Consider the following 7,520-nt stretch of genomic DNA (forward strand, 5'->3'; position numbering starts at 1 on the left):
AATAAACACAATTATCTGAATTATGTCTTTTGTATCAAAGGCCTATAATGAAGGAATCAAATCTCTTATACCAACAACTCGGCGCCTGTTTGAGACCATATAAAGATTTGTTCAACCTGCAAATCAAGTTCTCTTTTCCCTGTTCTTCAAAACCTTCTGGTTGGAGCATGTAAATTTCTTCTTCAAGTTCTCCATGAAGAAATGCAGTTTTGACATCTAACTACTCCAAGTACAAGTCAAATATAGCACACATCGCCAGGACCACTCGAATTGTTATGAGTCGAACCACCGGAGAAAATATCTTATTAAAGTCTATACCTTCTTTCTGAGCGAATCCTTTCACCACCAATCTTGCACGATATTTCTCCACTTGATCATTACCATTGCATTTGATCTTGTAGACCCATTTGTTTTTAATAGTCTTCCTTCCTTATGGTAATTGAACAAGATCCCATGTTTTATTTTTATGAAGAGCTTCAATTTCTTCTTGCATTGCTACCATCTACAGAGATGATTCTTGGCCTTTCATAGCCTCGTAAAAAGTTAAAGGCTCTCCATCTTCTGTTAATAGATAATATGCAACATTGCCCTCCATAGAATAATCTGAGTGCCAAGCTGGTTCTCTTCTCTCCCTAGTTGACCGTCGAACTTGTGGAGATTTGATCTCAGCTTGAGTTGTTTTTCGTGCTCAGGTGCTGCTTCAGAAGAAACTGAAACTTCTTTTATTTCTTCAACTTCAACTTTAGTAGTCTCTGATATTTCTTTTGAAGTGCTTTCTGCTTTTACTTGTATTTTGTTTTTAACAAATACAACATCCTTACTAATTACCATCTTGCGGGCTATGGGATTCCACAAGCGATACCCCTTGACTCCATCAGCATACTCTAAGAAAACACATTCTCTGGATTTTGGATCCAACTTCAATTTTTCTTGGGTGTTGTACATAACATAAGCAGTACTTCCGAATATATGTAAGCGAGAATAATCAGCTAGTTTTCCTGTCCACATCTCCATTGACGTTTTCAGATTAATTGTGGTTGATGGTGACCGATTGAGCACATAACAGGCGGTTTTGACTGCTTCTGCCCAGAATGGTTTTTCCAATGCTGCAGTTGCCAATATAGCTCTTGTCCATTCCAACAAGGTTCTGTTCATCTGCTCTATTACTCTATTTTTTTATGGAGTATATGCCATCGTGAACTGCCGTTTAATACCTTCTTGTTTACAGAAGTTATCAAATTCATCACCAGTGTATTCTCCTTCATTATATGTCCTCAAATACTTGATCTTTTTTCAGATTCAAGTTCCATCCACGCTTTGAATTCCTTGAAAACTGAATAAACATATGTCTTTCTCTTGATTGGATACAACCAAATTCTCTTAGAGTAATTGTCGATAAATGACACAAAATATTTCGCTCCTTCTAGGGACTCCACCGATGCTTTCCAGACATCAAAGTGGTCTAGATCTAATATTTTCTTGCTTTTAGCAGAGAACTGCTAAACTTCAATCTATGTTGCTTACTGGTAACACAATGCTCACAAAAAGGTAGTGAAACCTTTTTGAGCCTTGGAAGAAGCTTTTGCTCAGCCAAATTCTTCAAACCTCATTCTGACATATGACCAAGTTTACGATGCCATATCATCGTTGATTCTTCAAATGAACTTGCTGACGCGGTTGATGCTTATCCTTCTTGGTGTGTTTCACCTTTAAGCACATAGAGATTTGCAGCAAGTTTTTCTGCTTTCATCACTATAAGCGCTCTTTTGAATATTTTCATGACTCCACCATGAGTCTTATATGAACATCCATTATCATCTAATTGTCCCAAAGACAATAGATTCTTCCTCAAGTCTTTTACATGTCGTACCTCCTAGATGGTGCGTATCGTGCCATCATATATCTTTATTTTGATGGACCCAATACCAATAACATCCAAAGTATGATCGTCTCCCATGAACACAGACCCTCCTGAGATAGGATTATATTGATGGAACCATTCTTTTCAGGAAGTCATATGCCATGTTGCTCTTGTGTTCATGATTCAGACATCAGTGAAACATTTTCTGCCTTCATTATTTGATATTGCTTCACTACATAAAATATCTCCATCATCTAAGGTACTTGCAACGTTCCCTTGAGCATTTGATGACTCAGGGTGTTCACTCTTCTTCTTGAACTGACAATCTTTCTTGAAGTGCACTTTCCTACCACAGTTGTAACACTTGATATTCTTCTTACTTCTTGATTGAGATCTACCATAATTGTGACTCCCACTGGGGCCATATTCCATTGGTCTTCCTTTCACCACCATCAAAGCTTCAGCTTGCTGCAAACTTGCTTGTCTGTCTTCCTTATGTTTGCACCGATTTTCTTCTTCTAAGACGGTGACTGTAATTTCATCGAAAACTAGACTGTCTGTATTGTTCGTCAGGTTGATGATGAGTTGATCATACGAATCAGGCAGACTTTGAAGTAAAAGCTCCTCACATTCAGTCCCCTCTATTTTGCAACTCATTGTTGTAAGTAGCAAAAATAGAGTATTCAAAGTATTGACGTGTTCAGTAACTGACATGGACTATGTCATTCAAAGAGTATACAATCTTTTTTTAAAATTTTTTTTATTATGTAAAGATTTGGCCTCATACAATCCCGTAAGAGTATCTCATATTTCCTTCGCAGTTCGTTTTTCAGCCACACTACATAACACTTGATCAGCTTGTGCCAAGTGTAAATCAGCAACTGCATTGCCGTCTATGTCATTCCACTTGCTATCATCAGTGAAGTTGTGGGTTTGCCTTCAATTGCAGCTAAGCAATTGTCTTTTCTCAATATCGCTTTTATTTTCATTTTCTACAATGAGAAATTAGTCCCATTGAATTTCTCGATGTCAAACTTTTTTGTATTCGACATTGTTATTTGATTCACACCCTTTTAAATTGTTTCTGAATATTTTTGTGAATAATCATGACAAAATGTACCATTACTGAAATTTACTATTCATGTAAATAGTACTTTTCACCGAATTTTACTATTCACAAATAGTACCTTCGCATAAAATAGACAGAATAATCGAGGATTTTGATACCACTATTGGTGAGAGGAAGCACCACAACTAAAGTTTGATATGATAATAAATAATAAAAATAAATTGGACACGAGAATTTTATGTGGAAATCCCTCAAACAGATAGAGGGAAAAAAACATGGGATAGAAGGATCTTACTATGATAATATGAAAGTACGCTGCTCTCAAATACAAGGAGAAAACAATATTTTACACATCTCTCTTGTAAAAGAAACAACTACTAAAGAGGACACTCAAGACTACAATATTTATCTTGGTGTATAACTCTTTTTGTATTTTTACTCTCACTTTTTCTGAATGTTTGGGATGATTAAAATGAGGGCAAGAGGCCGTCTATTTATAGGAAATAAAAACGCTTAAAAATTTTACGCATTAATTTCCTATTAAAGTTTTCTGTCAAAGTGACAATAACTTTTTCAAAAGTTGCTGCCAATTTTTGTTGGACGGTGCCTCTTCTTTGAAAAAGTTGCTGCCAATTTTCTTTGACTTCCTTGCATTTGTGTTTTTCCTTTCTTTTTACTTTTTCTTTTTGACTTTTCTAACAATCTAAGCCTTAAAACATGCTTAACAGTAACTCAGAAAATATTGAACTGACCCTACAAGTTCATGTAATATGAAAAACATTTAACCCTTTAAATTACATACACAAAACATTAGTAGGGCTCAAGAACATACCGCCTATAAGACTATTTATATCATACTAAACTAACAATCGACCCCAAACTAAAAGAATGAGATAATAGAATATAAATGAGCACTTTTAAATTTCGGCAAGATAGAGTCATTAACAAAAGATTTCACATTTAAAAGGTAAAACATGAGATGAGATTTGATCAGATAGATGTCAAAATAAACTCAAAATAAGACCAAAAAAATGCATCCAGGCCAACAAAAATTGAGTGAACCCAAGTATAAATAATTATAAAATTCGAAATAGCTATAGACTTGAAACATGTTTTATAAATCTAAAAATTTATCTTTAAATCAGAACAAAATCCATTTGACTAATCATATCAATAACTTTAAGACTCCTATGCCTTTCAAAAAGGAAGCTAACAGTAGCTAACAAAACAAAGAATTGACAAAGAGAACAGAAAAAGTATAGGCAGGCCAAAAATTAACAGAGACAAAACCAAATGAATTAGATGAAGAACTAACTCATATTAAGCATGAAAATTAGATTTAACCGACTTTATGAATACAAAAAAATAGCGCGACAAGGAGAAGAAACAAAATAGACCCCAACAGATTCATGCTTATAATTTAACATTATTTCAAACTAAAGATGAACCGCAACTAGACAAGTATAAAATTTGAACACCAGTGGACTTAGAATGAAAACCAATAAGAAAAAGAACTGGAACAGAATTTCGCCATCAATCAAATCCCACAACATATTTACTATGACTAAAACGATTCCTAAATAGAAATGGGATTTACCTTTCTTAAAGTAGCATTCTGGGACCGAGACTAGTTTAACAGTGAACTTCACCACGATTTCAACAATGAACAATGACAGAAACCTCAATCTAGATTTCAAATCTCTGATTTACACCTTAAGAATGTTAGTTTCTCTTAGTCTTTTCTCTTTATAAGACGTGTTTTTCCTCTGAATATTTCTGTTTATTTCCTCTCTAATTTTTGTGTCCCTATATTCTGTAATCTCAAAAAATTCCAATCCCTAACATAGAAAGAAAGAGTGCACGGTATTTATAGAAGGAATTTTTGGGGGAAAAGAGGACGAAATTTTGGATAAAAACCAATTTAAAATTCCAAAAATCCTTTAAGGATGAGGAATATGCTCAAAATGATTCGAAATGCCTCCAAATCCTTCAACAAAACAAATAGACTTGAGGTGAGGTGGATGGTGTAATATCCCGTATTTTTTTTCTATTTGCTAACATTTTAGTATATTGTACTCAATGTGGAATATTCATACATGTATGAGAAATCATGACTTGTAGGTGAATTTATTGGTTGAGAATGGATTGAGAGTGTGGCAATAGTTTGAAATTTTAAAAGGTGGCATGTGATATTTTTTTTAAAATTCTAAGAGTAGTAGTAAGTTGAAGTAATAGGTATTAAGATTTGAACATGGTGTAAATTTAACAGTAAGTTGAAGTAAGAGGTATTAAGATTTGGACATGGTGTAAATTTAATGGGTTGGTTATATGGTACTATTAAGCTAAGTAATGACTTATTGTTGGGCCAATATAAGTGAATTGTGGAAAAATTCAATTTTGAAATTTTTCTGGCAGCCCATTGTTGGTGGAATGGATGGGGATTTTGGGCTACCAAACTCCAATAATATTTTGGGACAAAAGCCTAATATGTTGTCCACATAATAAATCATTTTTGGTCCAAAATTTAGCCCAAAAATCGACCCAAAAGAGCCCAATTAAAAGATACAAGGGTTAGGAAATTTTAGCATTTGCACTTGACAAATTTCCAGAATTTTCTTCCTCTTTTCCCTTATCTCAAAACCTATCCAATAACGTCTCAACACTCTTTGAACTTCATAAATCTCTCCAAGGTTAAGGTAAGTTGATTATTTATTGTTTTAACTTGATTCTTCCATGGAATTCATTGGAATCATGCTATAGATGTTGGAAATATAAATCTGAAATTTTTGGAAGGCTGTCCAAAAATTTTGGTTTCTAACTTTTGAGAATTTCTTTGATCTTTGGTTTGTTTTGACAAGAATGATTTAGGATATTGTTGTATAAGTCTAATAAGGGAATTAAATATGTTAAAGGAAGGTTTATTGCTCATTTTTGATATTTTTAAGGACAGAATTGAGAAGAGGTGTTACATGTTTTTGGTGTAAGGACTTTTGAGTTCAAATACTCTATTGTATTGTGAAGTTATGTTGGGGATGTTAGATGTTGTTTTTGTGCATGATATGGTTAAGGTGTGTTTAAGGTGTAAACTACAAAGTATGTGTAAAATTTGGTTGAAGAAGAATAACATATTTGTATGGGTTAAATTGAATTAACTACAAGAGCTAATTAGAGACAGAAATCTATCCGCTAATATTATTGTTGACATGTGTTGGTTGTGGGCTAATTTAAGGTCATTTTTGAAGTAGTTGTGCAGGTATTTATTGGTATATAACTTGTGAATAAGGTGGTTGTTGTTGTTAAGTAAATGGTGCAGAATTTATGCAGTGTTTGGGTTGTTTTGGAGTTAATTTGGCCAACCCATTTTTGGATGGGACTGCTGTTAGTAATTTTAGCATAACTTATTGTGTAAAGCTCCGTTTTAAGAGATTAAAGATGTTATGGAAATATATTTCGTAGATCTAAAACTTTTATTTTAGCTATAAAATCCAATTTTGCTCATATATACTCGAAAAATGATGATGAAGTTCAGGGGAGGTGCTGTCCAAATTTTCAGAAACAACCTACTAACGATAGAGTACGTTTTATGCCTTACCATAGCTTAACCATAGTGCTTAACGTTTTAATATAGGTTGAAACAATATTGGGCAGCATATACATATTTGTGTGCAAGTAACCCTAAAGGTATGTAAAGCTAACCTTTCTCTCTTTTGGCATGATCCATATGAAACAAACGAACGACGAAAGTATAAATTTCAAAGAAACTCTTATTCTTAAGTATACTAGGATGGCTAATGTTCTAAATTTTCAGAATGTAGATCGTTATACCTTGACTTATATGTATGGTTCCAGCCATCCTAGCTGGTAAAATTCATATTTTAGTACAATTTATGCTTCGGTATAATTCATATTTGGCATAATTTATAACGGCAATCGAAGGTTACTTGAAATGACTATTGTCTTGATTTTCAAATGATGGTCCATTTTAATTATTCTATTGAGTCTCAAATAAAGATTTAAATGCATATGGTTACTCATTACTCTACTCGTGCATGCCTTAATGTATCTTTCATCGAGTCCCGGACTGGATATGTATTCGTGCACAATTTCACTGCATTATTCACCGAGTCCCTCACTAGAGGGCCGGGTACGGTATATATATATGATATGATATGATGACATGGTGATATGATGATGGCGTCGAGCCCCATGATAGGCTGAATATGATATACATGTATATGACAGATTCACCGAGTTCATAATGGGTCGGATATGATATATGATATGATCATGCATGATTTTATTTCATAAGGCACAGGTACAGTGATTTCTTAAGTAGCATACTTGTCTCCTGAATCTCTACTTCAGATGTGATCTCATTTATGATATGTTATGCTTTATATACTAAGTACATATATCGTACTGACCCCCTTTCTTCGGGGGGGCTGCATTTCATGCCCTCAGGTACAGATATTCATTTCGGGAATTCGCTAGCTTAGGATTTCCACTCAGCTATTTTGAAAGTGCTCCATTGTCCCGAAGCCTAGAATTTTGGTATAGATATTTTGATGTATATATTTATTTATCCATGGG

General features: G+C 34.0%; 1 long non-coding RNA gene across 1 annotated transcript; it reads left to right on the forward strand.

Annotated features, from left to right (window-relative positions):
- The first annotated feature begins 5,538 nt into the window (after positions 1–5,538).
- LOC129886921 (uncharacterized) lies at positions 5,539–7,286 on the forward strand. The gene is made up of 3 exons (XR_008766270.1): positions 5,539–5,626; positions 6,559–6,611; positions 7,173–7,286. It is a non-coding gene; the product is annotated as an uncharacterized LOC129886921 (long non-coding RNA).
- The last annotated feature ends 234 nt before the right edge of the window (positions 7,287–7,520 follow it).

This window comes from Solanum dulcamara, chromosome 1 (assembly GCF_947179165.1).
Source record: "Solanum dulcamara chromosome 1, daSolDulc1.2, whole genome shotgun sequence".
Classification (NCBI taxonomy): domain Eukaryota; kingdom Viridiplantae; phylum Streptophyta; class Magnoliopsida; order Solanales; family Solanaceae; genus Solanum; species Solanum dulcamara.